The sequence below is a fragment of the Corythoichthys intestinalis genome, chromosome 2, assembly GCF_030265065.1.
Source record: "Corythoichthys intestinalis isolate RoL2023-P3 chromosome 2, ASM3026506v1, whole genome shotgun sequence".
In the NCBI taxonomy this organism is placed as follows: domain Eukaryota; kingdom Metazoa; phylum Chordata; class Actinopteri; order Syngnathiformes; family Syngnathidae; genus Corythoichthys; species Corythoichthys intestinalis.
The window spans coordinates 68,524,891-68,541,166 of record NC_080396.1 but is presented as its reverse complement, the minus strand read 5'-3'; positions in this window follow the sequence as shown (position 1 = coordinate 68,541,166).

Here is a 16,276-nt window from a genome sequence, read left to right as displayed (position 1 = left end):
TGCCACACAGCGGATCTGTACGATGCTGAAGCCGCCTCCTCAACCTTCGGTCTTTCCTCGCTAGCCATGATTGTCGTGTCTGTTACCTCAGCCACAAACAAATGCAGCGTGCTTCACACCGCCCTCCACGTAGTTTGGTGGAGGAGAGGAGGAGGGCTTCTCACTTGGAGGAGCTCAGAGTTTTTCAAGGCACAGCCCTCAGTTTTCGATGCACCCCGGGCATATTAGCGAGCTCACGCAAGAAAACATAATTTACATTTGTATTTACAAAATACATTTTGGGAGCTTTTCATTTGCATCGAATTTTTTTGCGTATTGAATCGAAGAGGGCATATCGAACGGTTCAATATAAAACCGAGTATTGTTGCAACCTTAGTGTGCAACTAGTGAAAAACGTTTCACCTTCAGTATGTAATTGCAAACAAAGGCTACTGTACCAAATATTAAAATTAGTTTTTTCAGGTGTTCAAATACTTATTTGCAGCTGTATAACACGAATAAATCGTTTAAAAAATCATATATTGGGATTTCTGGACTTTTCTTTTTAGATTATTCCTCTCACAAAGGACATGCACCTAACGAGGAAAATTTCATACCCCTCCATGATTTCTAAGTGGGAGAACTTCCAAAATAGCAGGGTGTAAAATACTTATTTTCATCCCTGTATCAAAATTAATTGAAACAAATCATTTCAAAAGGTTTATTTGTAAAATTATAGATTTATCCAAAGTGATGATTGCCATCATGCGAGCAAAGCTTAGCTGAAAGCTAACGTTAGCATAAAATGTCCCCTCCCTTTAATGTCTAATCTGTTACATCCAAATGGCACCCTTTAAAAAAAATTACCTCTCTATAATAAAGCAGACAATGGGAAAAACGTGACACGAAAAGACAACCTGTCATAATGAGAACTGTTTTCATTGATTGATTCAATTTGCTGTTTGTGGAATTTTTTTACTCTCCAATTTTAGTGGGTGCTCATGTTTATTATATGAAGAATTCCACACTGAAAACAAATGGCATTTAAATTTATACAAATGTAAACATGCTGACAAGGATTGTTTGAAAATTTAACTATGATATCCTCCATGTGTTAGGATTATAGTGTGCAATTTCATTAATCATAATTATTTCCTGTCATTGGCCAAGATGCACAATAAATTTGAAATAAAAAGCAGCAGATATCAAGGACACTGAAAACAGACCAATGAATAAGAATCTACCGGTATAGCAAATAAATGATAAATGGATGCATGAATGAATGAGTAAAAGAGCAAATGAAAAAGTGAAATTGCAAATAAATATGTGAAATGGTGAGAATTACTTTTTTTGTGTGAAGTAGTAACAGAGCACGGCAATTATTTTGAAACCCTTAACCTAAATATACATTTTTAATGGTACGTAGCACGGAGTAGATACAATAAACCTGAGATACAAAGTAAAATGTTTTCGCGTTAAGCTGACAATTAATGAGTTGGCCTTTGCAGAATAGTATCTCAGAACAAAGCCATTAAGGGTTGCATGCTTGATTTGATAACACCATGACTAATACTGTAACTCTGTATCCGATCCAAGAGTGCAAATCCTAACCTCAGGGGGAAATAAGGGACCAGTGGTTTTTCATCTAAACCCGTTTGTACTTAGTTTATATTTCCAGAACATAATGGCAAAGTTACCTGACTGTATTTGCTTTGCGCTGACTAAATGACACAATTTTATAATACTCTCAGTATATTGACTCTCACTCAAATTTTCTTTAGTGACACCCTTACAGAACTGTTCCATATACTTTCTGTCAGTCGTTTTATCTACATAAAAAATGGTACCATTATTGGTCACTGGTTACGAAAGCACGTATAGTGACTTCTGTGCTGACACAAGCAGCACAAAATTGCTAATCTGTGTGTATTTGTGTCCCAGCAAATCCATTAGATACCATATATAAATAGATAGATTACATTGGTTTTATCCATGATTACAATATTTGGCAAACACAGCACAATGTACGAAAAATCCAAGCCGTTCTTAACAATGCAAATAGCATCATAGCAAACAGCAAACAGGGTCACTGAAGCTGCAGTGACCAGGGGTAAAAGTGGTTAGAATTTCTTGCCGGAACTCCCTGACCTAAAGGTCGCAAAGGTTTTTTTTTTTTTTTTTTTTTTTTTTTGGGGGTGCTTTTGGCACTGCGATACCTTTAACACACGCAAAAAACAAACAAACAAACAAACAAACAAAAAAGACTTTTACACATGCTATAAGCTATTGCATTACAAATACTGTCTGTCACAAGTCATACATGAGAAACTTTTCATTCAAGATTGTATTTTCTCAATAATTTGCACAATAACAGTTAACAAAAACAGCTGTCACCCTAACCTCCATCTCTTAATTTTTATTTTTCCCCTTATTTCCTCACATCTACATAAATGAAAAACCTCAATTTTAAATACTTAAGAACATAGGATTACATTAAAATTGAAGAGAATGTATAATAAAGATATAAGTAACATCCATGATCACACAAACATTGGCTTTTTTAAAATCGTATGGAAATAAATAAGTAGCCTAACATAAATTTAAAAAAAAAAAAAAAAAAAAAAAGTCCAAAGTGCACAATGACATGGGAGATGTTCTCAACCTCCTCATCAGAGCAAATAAAATAAAATAAATAAGCTTCTTCTTTTTCACCCGTGGCAGTGACAGATAGGAAATGATTTCATAAAACTATAGATGTTCACTTCGTACTGATGCTAAGAATCACATCCATCTCTTGGGTAACCCCTGGACATGAACACCAGTTAACCACAAGATTGATACATATTAGGACAGACAATCATTCACACTCACGCTCTCATGCAGCCTATTCAGTAGCTATCAATAAACCCAAAATGTATGTTTTAGGAGTGGGACTCGTAAAAATAATAATTTATGACTCTGTAATGAATTCATCTTGAGTGATATCATTTTTATCGCACACTTTGACTAAGATATATATACTGTATATTTATTTATAACAAAAAAAATCTTTGTGAAAGACTCAAATATACACTGGAGCAAAATATTCTTAACACTTAACAAATGCATTTACACACATCGCAGTAAAAAATGAATTGAAAATATCTCTGGCTCAATTTGAAAAGACAGTTACAGAACATAATGTGCAATTGCAGATAAATAACTATAATACATTTCCAACAATACAACAATGTATTACAAATAACTGGATCATAAATTGGATTAAATGCATGTGTGTGCCCAAACATGTCCTCTTTGAAGAGGATGCGCACTGATGTGCATAACTTCTCTGCTTCCTTTTTTATATTCAAATCCAGGCGGCTCCTCATGCTTTTGCCCCTAAGATACCACGCCAATTATTTGTCTCTGTGGGAGCAACCCATTTGTGGAAGTCCCTTTCCTTATTTCAGTGGAGCGACACAGTGGTGCTGCATTCTTGCTGCTTTCTGACTGGACAATTGAAGAAGAAGACATTGCCATCATCAGTTTAACTCTCCAGGGTCTTTTACAGCTGTGTGTTTGGTGGGGGTTGTGAGTTGTGACATCAGTCTTCCCTGCAGAGAATTCTGTAAAGATAAAGGTCGTCCACAAATTTGTAAAACTTCACCACAGCTCTCAGATGAAAAAGCATTAATGCCGTGAAGTGTGAAGATCATAGACACATAACTTTGCATTTTGCAAATAATTTTACCATACAATTTTTCAAACAGCATTCACTTGATGTTCACTAATGAGGCGACTAATTAGAAACATTTATCTCTGGTCTTTATAATCACTCACTGACATTTCTTCATTGGGGTAAGAAAATCTAAAGCTGCAAAGAATAAATTGTAATTGTTTACAATGGGTATTTTCCGCTATATGTGATGCTGTTTGACCATCGCCAGCATTATTTTCAAAGGTTAGGGTTCACCATAGCTATCGACATTCTCCGAGTCCTTCCAGTAGTTGCCCACACGTTCATTATAATCACAGGAGTATATGAACACTAGTTAAGTCAACAGCCATGCATTTGCAGCAACATTATGAAAGCTAAATATTATTAAATTATTATTGATATTCAAAAAATAATGATGGCGGAACAAATAAACATCTTGAATTTGAAACTGTATGTTGTCGGTGATTAGCCTCGCACTGATCTTAATTGTGGTTGTCAGGCCAAAACCCACTAAATATATATTAAATGCATCTTACTAGATATAAAATGACTACTACATAGTCTGTGGTGATCGTTTGGTGCCCAGTTTTCTCGTCGAATTGCAGCAGTCCATCTCGCTCTCCTCTCCGGGTCTCTCGGAAGATGGTAGAACTTTAAGTCTCTCCGTCTATCTTTTCTGTTACTGCAACCAACCGCCACACACGCCTTCACCATTTTGATTATTAATGTTAACGAGCAGAAAAACACGCCATAATAGGAGGAATTTACGTAGCGGTAATGCGTAAACACGACGAGCTGACGGACAATATGGCGCGGAGGCGTGGTTGTGACGTCATGTGAGTGGGGTCTATAGGTAGTAATGCAGCTACTACATTTATTCCATTACATTTACTTGAGTAACCTTTTTCGGAAAAATGTATCGTATTTTCCACACTATAAGGGGCACCTAAAAGCTTTCAATTTTTTTTCGAAAGCAGATCGTGTGTGTAGGATCCGAAATGCTAAAAAAGCCTTCAGCCCGACAATCTCCTCGCTCTGTCCCCCTCGCACACCGCTCGTCAGCGGTGAAGAAAAAACTCACCCTGCATGTTCTCAGTTCATTCTTTTAATCCAACAAGAATGAATCCAAACGCTTTTCATCCAAAAATATAAACAAAGGAGCATTTGAGAGATAGATAGAGAGGTTAAGCCAACGAGGGAGAGAGGGAAAAACAGACATCAAAAACTTTTTGGGCCCTAAGCTTCCTACTTCCTCCCTTCCCGCCAACTGACTCGCCCATCGTACGACGTGACATCACAAGCCCGTCCCATGAAACCAAATAAACAAATAACAAGCCAGTCTTATAGAACCAAATAAATTATTTACAACTAACATAAGTAATTATCCAAACGTTATTTTAGGCACCTACAACGTAGCCTGGAACTCCAGACTCACCGCTGTTCCAGCCATTGAGTCTGGCGACCGTACCCACGGATCAAATTCCCAGAGCGGAGCAAGCCACAGCAAACAGAAAGTCGAGTGGACCAATCGCAAACGAGCGGACGTGATGTTGGTAAAGCGACAAGAAGCTCTAGCGCGAGGGCGTAAACATACGAGGAGAGCGGAGAACGGAGAAGTTTATTCAACATGGCTAGCGCGAGACAGACCGTTGGTTTTAGCGACTCAATGTGCTTTTGGTCATTTAAAACTGAATTTACCGCAGATAGGAACACATTCTCGGCTCTCCCGTTCGCCATCTGTGTTGTTGTGGAGACGACTTCCGACGCGCAAGAGTGACGTTGCTCGTTAAGAACACGTCACGCAAATAAACAAATCTGATTACACGGACAATTTTGTTCGGGCTCGAGAGGCCAATAAGGCGCTGGGTCCCAGACTCTATAGCTGGAACAGCGGTGAGTCTGGAGTTCCAGGCTTCCTACAATGCGCCTTATAATCCGATGCGTCTTATAAATGGATCAATATTGGTTAACCAAGGCATAGCATTCCCATTAGCGCAGCACCATCTAGTGGATTTACTGTATAACATAACCCTAACCACTACTATTACTACTACTGCGGCTTATAATACGGTGCACCATGTACAGTGGTACCTCTACTTACGAACGTCTCTACATACAGAATTTTCAGGTTAAAACACACCTCAAAGGGAAAACATTTCCTCTTGTTTCGAAAGAAAATTCAGGATCCGGAAGGCAAAAATACAGTATGGGTCCCAGTGTTTATTGAATGTAACATACTAATAGCTGCTCTGCCATTTGCTATTGCCTAGCATTCCTGGCATCCAATTGGCTAAGAGGGACCTCCACTGTATAGCCCCCACATATACCAGAACACTGTTTAATTCCCAGGCCTTGTGTGTGAAAGCAATTTCCCAGGTCGACTGACACGGAGATTACGCGGGCATTTAATGGGTCGCGTCTTATGTCCAGTGTTGTTTTCGTCAACAAAGACTATAACGAAAATATTTCGTCGACGAACAACTTTTTCATGATGATGACGAGACGATAATAAGCTAAAAACGTGTCTTTGGAGACTAAAACATAATGACACCGATGCCAGTTTTCGTCGGACGAGGCGAGACCAGAGTCAAAAATGCGCCATAGTTTTTGTCACATGTTCACAATGTGTGTCTGGTTGGTTACTCATGTGACGTGTTGCACCCCCCTCCACCTCCAATTCACCTGCTAATGTCCTCTTCAGTCTTCCCATTGCCTGTTTGAGATACACACGCTAGATTAGTCTTATTTTCTTGGCAAGAAGAGAGAATATGCAATGTTGCTTTAGCCTTTAAAGGTCTGTGCTTAGTGATCATCACACACTAAATGTAACTCATAGCGTTAACATAGCATTCATGTTCACCATAGCATAAGGCTATTGCTAACGGAAAGCGTCCTCTTAAACCGTGCTGAGTGATCATCACACATTAAACGTAACTCATAGCGTTAGCTTAGCATTCACGTTCGCGTCAGGCTATTGTTAACGGCTAGCATCCTCTTAAACTCTCAGATAACTTTTTTCATTCAGTTCATGGCGTCCTGGTGGGTATGTATGTATGTATGTGTATATATATATATATATATATATATATATATATATACATATAGATATATATTAGTGCTGTCAAATGATTAAAAAATTTAATCTAGTTAAGTTCTGTCAACTGTGTGATTAATCATGATTAATCACATTTCCCTCGGGATGAATAAAGTTGCTCTTCAGGGAAAAAAAATCTAGGAAAATACTATAATTGACTTAAAATTTGTTTTCAGATTAAATGTATGGTGTATGAATGAATTAATACTTGACCAAATAGAGTTTTAAGCTTTTATTTAACAACTCAGCAATAAAATATAAAATATAAAAAACTGTCAGTATTATACAGAAAAGAGCTTAACAGATTAAAGTGCCTCAGACTAACAATGTGGCTCAAGTACCGTTTGGCATATTGCCCAAAATTAACTGCCAACTTAAAGAGCAAACAAGCACAATACAGTAACAATAGCTAGTGTTTCAAAAAATGTGTAAAGAACTTGTCTGTTAAATTAAACATTTCACACAAATAAATGCAGCATTTGCAGTTTTACACTAAATGGCCCGAAAGCTGTGTGAGATTTTTTTTTTAAATAATAATTTGTCAATTTTCACACACTTAACTGAAAAACATTACACTAAAATGTGTGCAAAGGTGTTTAGAAACACTGCTTAAGTTAGCCAGTCATACTCTTTTTTTTTTTTTTTGTACAGTGGTCTTAATGCACGAATCCGATTTTTTGTCATATCCGTTTTTTTGGCGTGCCCGTTCAGACTGCCTTTGTCCATTGAGACCGTTCAAGTATTACGCATGCGCACTAATTCGCAGTCCGACATGCGCTGAGCAAGAAGACCCGCATGCGCAGAAGCACCAAAACAAATGACACACGTCATCCGTCATTCCAGGGATATCATATTTTGCTTTTCAAAAGGAGGACACAAATAACAGACATAAATAATCCCTGTTTAGGTTTATATTCAAAGTTTATATGGATCGATAGCATGCACGCACCGTCCGTGCATGTCACACACACATACGGGCCGTTTGCCCCGACTCTCGGCCGTGTAGGCAATGTTGAAATATTGCTCACTTGGAGCAGAGAGAAAACTGAGCATTCTCAGGCTTATCCTCAACCCATTTTTATTTTTTATGACTGTTGTCAAGCCCAACCCTTGTTCACTGCAAGCTAGGCGCTAATAACGCACAGCTGCATCGCTACAGTAGAGTCTCTCTCGCTATTTGATGACGTAATTGCTGCATGAAATCCAATTTGGGAGAGTGGACAGTACAGACCGCCGCGACAGTCTGGAAAAATGTGGCCCAGATCGGATTTGAACCACATACGAAAGTGACCCAGATCGGATTTGAAATGGTCCAGTTCTATGCGACTTGTCACGTTCAGACCGTCAAGTTAATGCCTCACTCGAGTCGGAAAAACACGAAAAAAATCAGATTTGTGCATTAAGACCTGTAGTATGAACGTAGCCTAAGTTAATGGGTCTCTACAGTCTCTGGCTACCCATCTAGCGATAGCAGTAGTCAACCTACTTGTTGTCCTTTTGTTGACAAGTCCGAGTCCGCACTCTGCCGGTGTAGTTTGATGACTGCGGCTTGTTTTTGCGGTGTTAGCGTCATTGCTAACACTAGCGAAGATATGCTTAGCCCAAAGGTGGTACTTTAGGCTGGTTGTGCTTCGATGGAAGGACAGTTCATCACAGTAGTATGTGCACAAAACTTTTGTTTTATCCAGATTTCCATTAGGCAGCTTTTTAAAACGGAATTTGCCATGAAGTAGTCCTGGGTCATCATCCTGACTCATCATGGCTGGCTGCATTTTGTCCTGTATTGCCGTGCGGAGAATGTAAACACCACCGTGTGGGACTACAGGAGGCAGTTGTGGCCAAACTTAGTGTGAGCGGTAAACTGCGTTTTTTTTTTTTTTTTTTTATGTGTTAATATTTCCAGATTAATCATGGTCGTTAACGCGTTATTGTTGACAGGCCTAATATATATATATATATATATATATATATATATATATATATATATATATATATATATATATATATATATATTTTTTTTTTTTTTTTTTTTTTTTTTTTCCTTTTACAGACGAAAACATTTTTAGTCGGGAGTTTTTGTCAACAAAAACTAGACGAAGACAAAGACATTTTGAGATGACTAAAATACGACTAAGACTAATAGGTATTATTGTCCAAAGGACTAAGACTAAGACGAAAATTAAAAGTGCTGCCAAAAACTGATTATGTCCAAAACTTTCCCAGGATGAGACGTGTGTAAAATCCCGCGTTTGATTCCCGGGTCACAGCACGATGGCTGATGACGTAAATATCATGGCGGGTCGATAATCATTTCCTCTTTCTTCACAAAAACATCACAATTATCAAAATGGGAAACTGGAAATGGCAAAATAAAACTGAAAACATAACAAAATTAAATTGCTACTGGATCATAGAGCGGAGTAAGAGAGTTCATCGTCCATCTTTGGAAATGTGTGGTTTATTTTGTTACCGATGTTAGAGTCCACAACTGCAAAACAAGGTTGTACCTCAAATCAGGAAAAAACGGAAGGATGAGTACAAGGGTTTATTAAATACAAAGAAAAATGCACGGGATCGCGGAAAAGGGGGAATAACACAATGGGTCTGTGACAGTCGGTCGACGGGGATCAATGATACTAACCTAAGCGGTAGGCAGAGAGCCGATAAAACAAGAAAACAAGTACACTCAAATACCAGCACAATGTAAGGGATTTCAAAACAAGGGCGGCAGACGAACAAGCTAGCAAATGCACAAAACTTGAGAGTACAAGGCGTCGAACGGCGCCCAGCAGGTTAATATCTCGGCACCGTTCTCTTGGATCGCCTGGGTGTAAATACAGTCTTGATCAGCACTGCAATCTGATTACTTTCTTTCAGTAACGAGTAATGTAATGCGTCCATTTTTCCAAACGAGTAATCTGATTAAAGTTATAGTGTCTGTATGTATGTTACTATTTTGTCATTGCCTCGTAATGTACAGTATGTAGAATACTGCAGTCATGTACGAAGAGCATTTCTAATAGAAATGTTACTCTTGCGTTTGGGAGTAAGATCACACATCACGTTTTCTCATTGGAGAACAACAAAAAAACGGTCACGTGTATTACCATGCCTTGTGAGCGGCACTGAGAGTGCGCCCAAAACAATAGCCTTGTTACATCGTCAGGACACGAAGAATGAAAGGGCCAGGAGAGATACCACGAACGGCTGCATTTGCTCACTGGAAACACAGCCATTACTTCACATTTCTGTTCACTGAAGATGACAAAAATATCTCCGTGCGTTGCAAACTTTGCGCCGATCAAAAACACTGTGGACCACTAAAAACTCCACATCCAATTCAAGGAACCACTTGGAATTACAGCCAGGGGTGAAAGTGGCTAGAATTTCTTGCCGGAACTCCCCGACGTAAAGGTCGCCATGGAGCCAGATATTGTATTTATTTATTTTTCCATTCAAAATTGTATTTTTTCAATGATTTGCAAAATAAAAGTTAACAAAAACAGCAATAGCTCCAACCTCCATCTCCTAATTTTATTTTCCCTCATTTCCTCACATACTAAATGCCGAATCTCAATTTTAACTACTTAAGAACATAGGATATATATTCAAATTGAAGTTAACGTAAACCTTTACTTTTTTTTTTTTTTTTAAATAATAAAGATATAAGTAAATGGTAAATGGTACTTATATAGAACATACATTCAGAAAAATAAGTACTAATGACTTGTATTATGCAGAGTGAAATGGAATATATTTTGAAGGTCGCGCTAACATTGACTTTTCATAAGGAAATTAATAAGTAGCCTAACATAAATGAATATAAGTTCAAAGTGCACATTTACAGCAAAGATGTTCTGAACCTCCCAATCAGACCAAATAAAACTATAAAATAGGCCTCCTCAACTCTTTCGTTGCTCTTAAAAATTGGATTCATTTTATGTTGCATTGCCCAATTTTTTGTCGCATCGATTCAACAAGCTTTTTTGTTTTCTGCTGTTCCACAAAACATGCACATTTGAACCAATCAGAGCTAACCACCTCTGCTGATCACATGTTAGTATGTCAGCCAATTGAACGGATAAATGAGTCCAGGCGTTTTGCTTTGCTGCGTGCATTCGCACATTGACGTGACTCATCATCGTCAGACTCGGATAACTGCAGATGGGGAAACCTCCATGTGTCCATGGAATAAAATCAATAATAAATATTGGTAGAAATGGATTACGCTACACGAGCACTTTATTATGCTTGTTGTTAATACTTGCGTATGTAATTCTGATGTTGGTAGATTGTTTCGTTCTTGGAGCTGAAATGCATGTGTGGCAGCTTAGCATTTTTTTTTTTTTTTTTTTTTTTTTTTTTTTTACATAGCGCTTTGACAGTTGCTGTCAGATTTTCAGAATCAAAGCACTGTGTACCGGAATAGCATTCTGGCCCTGAATCTTATACCGGAACAGCGTTCCTGACCATTCCGGCCCACTTTCACCCGTGATTACAGCACAACGCGTCAGAACTCGAAGCAAAGCCTACAGGTAACGAGGGCACTTCTACAGGTTTTAGGCTTTACGTAGATTTTATAGTTACAGTTTGTAACCAAAGGCGAAGTTTGACTTTTGGGAGAGTCTGGGGTGGGGGTGGGGGGCAAACTTTTGGCCAGTAGAGCTTAGGTTTAAAGAAATTTGAAATATCCATCCTCAGCTGTAGTTTTGGCTAAGCAAAGCAAAGGGCCGTCTCTAAGGTGCTTGTCACATGGTCTGTTCGAAAAATAATTGACCCATTATGAAATACTCACTACAGTAGGATTCTTGTTCATTTAATTTATTTTTATTGTTTTTATTGATTTGAAACTTTTATAGACAACATTTTAATGGCTAGGTCTTTATTTTAAAGGGGACATTCAGAATTTTTGACATTAGGCTTAATCTTCGAGTTGGCAGGGGTTTAATTAGTCCCTGGAGTTGATTTGAACAAATTCCGTGCAGTTTGTCAGTTATTTGTTAGTTTCAGGGCTCCGGAGTGGCTAAGCTAGCGCGAGTCAATAATGGTTGAAATCAAATCCATCAAGTGATTAAAATTAAGCCTTATGTGAAAAATTCTGATATGCTCATTTAAATTCAATTCTCGGAAAGTCAATTACAGGCAATGGCATTTTTCTGTTGTCATTCCTATGTTGAGGCAGCAAAGGGTAAAAAATTGGTAAAAAGTAACTGATAAATTACTTTTAAAGTAACTTACACTGCCATTCAAAAGTTTGAGGTCTAAGCGACTCCAAACTTTTGAACCGTAGTGTATCATATGAGATTTTTCATTATGTACACTACGGTTCAAAAGTTCGGGGTCGCTTAGACCCAAAACCTTTGAACGGTAGTGTAGTTACTTTGATAATGAAGTAATCAGTAAAGATTAGATTACTTTTTTAAGGCGTAATCAGTAATTAAATTACTTTTTTAAGTAATCGGTGACAACACTGGTCTTGATGAGCTTCAATTGGCTGCAGGTACGACGTCGGGTACGCTCCCACAAAACATGTAACAAAACATGATCTGACTAGCAGAATGTGATGCCGATGCCGACCAAAATTGACAAGATCGCCTAGTGGGCAACATGGGACAAGTCAGTGAAAGTGTCCAACCCGGGTCATTCCCGGGATATCTCTGCATGCGTAAAGGCAATGACACGAGTAAATCCTGCGTCCCCTTACACAGGAATATACCCTGATATGTGTGTGTGTGCGTATGTGTATGTGTGTATCCCAGCGTCCGATTCATTCGCCCCTCGTTTTCCGACAGTTTTACATGCGTGCATAACTTTTATTCTTTATTCTTTGTATTTTTACACAATGCACAACTATGATTTTAGGTGTATTGTGCAATAATCTAATTGTAACATGTATTTTTTTTACATGTTTTGATGCATTTTTATGCATTAGAAAAGATTTACGTATGAATTTTGGGGGGCTTGGAACAGATTAGGGCATTTACATGGAAACGCGTTTATTTACAGAATTTTTAAGTTAAGAAACTACTTCTATTACCAATTAATTTCTTAAGCAGAGGTACCACTATATCTGAAAACAGTTTTAAAATAGGCCACTTATTGAAGGTGCGCCTTATAGTGCGGAAAATGCTGTACTTCTAAGAGTAGTTTTACCACACCGTATTGTTTTCTTTTACTTGAGTTAATTTGTGAAGAAAAAACGCTACCCTCACTCTGATACGTTGGGCTACACAAGTCCTTACAGTGTTCCTCTTAATTCTTCACATTAGATTTGACTTTATTTTTGCCAGCACAGTGGCTCTACCAGTTTCACCAATGAGACGTGGTAACAATCATTCCGACTCCACTATACCAGTCAGACCTAACAATACAGTCACATAACCACACACATGCTTGCAGTCAGAAAACCTATGATTACGCCGGCCTGTTCAATCATGTGGGGTCTTTAAAGTGCTGTAAAAAATAAACTATTTGAAATTGAACGCTGCTGTCAACACTAATGAAAGCGCGGACTTCATCCTCTCTCTGAGTCTTTATTTGGAACCGATAGACCATGGGAAACCAGAGATACGATCATTTTAATTCCATGGTGGAAAATATTTTATCCACCGGATAACACTCATGCTTTTGGAACGAGTGATTAGGGATGGGAATCGAAATCCGATTCCAATTCGGAACCGGTTCCAAGTGTTTCGAGGCCTCGACATCACAATGAAAAAGCCTTAACGATCCCTTTAACGATTCCTAAAGACGGCTATTGCGTCGTGACGTGTCTTGTTGTCCAGACGCATCAAACTAGCATGGCGCCAAGAACCACTCGCTCCAAAGTTTGACTACACTTCACCAGGAAAGAGTGTGAATATGAAAGGTTACGACGGGTAAGCGCGAGCATTGCAGCCATAAACATAACAATGACAGCACGTAGGTTCAAACGCTCGAAAGTGTGTCTTCACTTCACGAGGAAAAATTACAACAAAGCGACTTGCAGTCATTGCAAGGTGGAGATAACTGCATCGGGAGGGAATACGACTGCGCTGTCCTCACAGAGAGGCTAAGGCTCAGTCCTGGCTATACAACAAGCTAAACTCCCAAATGACGATGCAGAAGACGTTGGTATAATTTGCTGACTTTATTCAACCATCACTTGAAGAGTGAAACTAAGAATAGAAATGAAACAAATCAATTTCGTCCCCAATAACAAACAGGTTTGCATCACCGTAAATCAGCGATGATTAGCTGCTAATAACAGTAATAACAAATGGTTAGCATTCGTTCGCTAGCATTAGCACATCGTTCAAACTGGATTTAAGTGTCCGATCGCGAGTGGAAACACAACAACAACAACACAAAAGATGATACATACAGGCGTTGCCTCTGTAGATATTAACATTAACAAAGAACGTAGGCTCGTAGAAGTGTTTCCCTCTCTCACTAACTCGCTCACTCGCTTGGATGGGGCATTTCTTCTTCGGGTGTAAGCGCGCTCTTCTTCACGTGAGCGCGTTCTTCTTCGCGTGAGGAAGCGCAAGGGCGCCCCCACTTGAGCGTGTCAGTGCCACAAAAACTAAAAGGCATGCATTTCAATGTAATGGTAAATAATACACGTTAACCCAGCAGTCCCCAAACAGCGGCCCGCGGCCCAAATACGGCCCGCCTCCACATTTGGTCCGGCCACTTTGAATTTTTTTTTTTTTTTTCTCAATCGTGTTATTTATTTCCTGGCCTTTTCCTTGAAGAATTCAGAGAGGGTTATTTGGTCATTATCTATTTAATTAATAGTGTTTTTATTATTAATTATTATTATTATTATTATTACATTATATTATTATTTTTATTTTATTTACTTTCATTCTGTGAAGAATCCAGAAAGGGTTATTTGATTGTGGCTTTCTGAAAAAATTTTTTTTTTTTACATTTATGCACTTCTGCAATCGTCACACTTTTTCTGTTACAAACTGACCCCGGCCCCTCATCAGAGAAGGGAAAAGTTATGTGGCCCTCACAGGAATATTGCCAAAGGCAGAACAACAACCTATCTGCCAATATATACCAATATTTTTTTATTTCTATTAGATAAATGTTTCAGTAAAATGTTACACATTCTTGTGTATTTGCCACTTATTGCCACAGTTAACATTGAGGCTTTGGGCCTCTTTTGATCTCGTTGTGAGTTTGTAAGGTTGTGACTTCTGATTAAACAAACTCGATGCCAATCAAAACGTTTGTTCTTCTTTTTCCCCAAATTAGAATCGATAAGATAATCGATGAAGAATCAAATCGTTAAGCAATATCGATAATAGAATCGGAATCGTAAAAATCCTATCAATTCCCATCCCTACGAGTGATGTGTCGTTTCGGTATATTTTTCTGGTAGGAATTTGATGATTCTTGTGTTTTATTATGGCATAATATGATCATGTAATAGGTTATCGTAGAGTATAATAATAACAGTTCATATAAATGATGTACGGAGAAAAAGAATTACCATTGTTTAAAACAAATTAGACATTGTAAGCAGTTACTCAAAATGTTACTCATTACATTTTTTAATGACTACTTTTACTTGAGTAATATTGCTGTGATGTAACGCTACTCTCACTTGAGTATTTATTTTATTTTTTTTTTGGCTGCTCTACTCACCTCTGATTTCAGCTCACATGTAATATGACACTGGATCATATCTATGCCCATCTGTACAACTGTATTATGCTGAAAACACCATTTGAAACACATAGAGAGTGGGTTGTCAGGGTCTGCTGACAAGAGGATGTTGGGTGGGCGAGTGGCATTTCATTGTACATTTCATGTGCCCTAATCAATGACCACTGTGTAGTGGAAGAAAGAGGGCCAGGAGAGCTGGTAAGAGTGCTAGGGACCCTTTTGGATAAAAGCACCCAAGGAGAAAAACAGGAAACTAAAGGAGGCTGCATTTAGTGGGAGTACAATGGAGTATAGCTTGGTGTAATGGAGTAACAATGGTATAAAGCAAGCACGTCCATGGGAACAACAGAACAGCCTCAATCACTTATGCATAATTTTCTGCTGCAATTAACTTAAATTACTTACAGCACCTTCCAATTAACTACTCTTTCTTTGAGGAATGAGCAAAATATGCTGCTAAAATACATTTCTGTAGTTGGGAAAAGAGAATGCTATTTTTTTCAGGAATCTTGCAGGATTAACATAAATTTAGAGTGAATTTTACAAATAATTATGAAGAAACCGTGTGTGTCTTAAAGAATTGCATTCATAAAAGTTTAACGATTTGGAGGTGCCTTTTTTTTTCAAACAGACAAGAACGGGCTATTCTGTTAATTGACTGATTGAATTCTGGGTGCTCCGATGTGCACCAGATTAATGAACATGTGCTAAATGCAGTCAGGCAGAATACACGGCAAGCCGACCATGAAAACATGGTTACAGGGCTATACTGTTCCATTTTGGCAATCTCTTTTTTTTCAAAAGTTTATAAATAGCTTAATAACGCTATGTGCTCCTCCACTTTG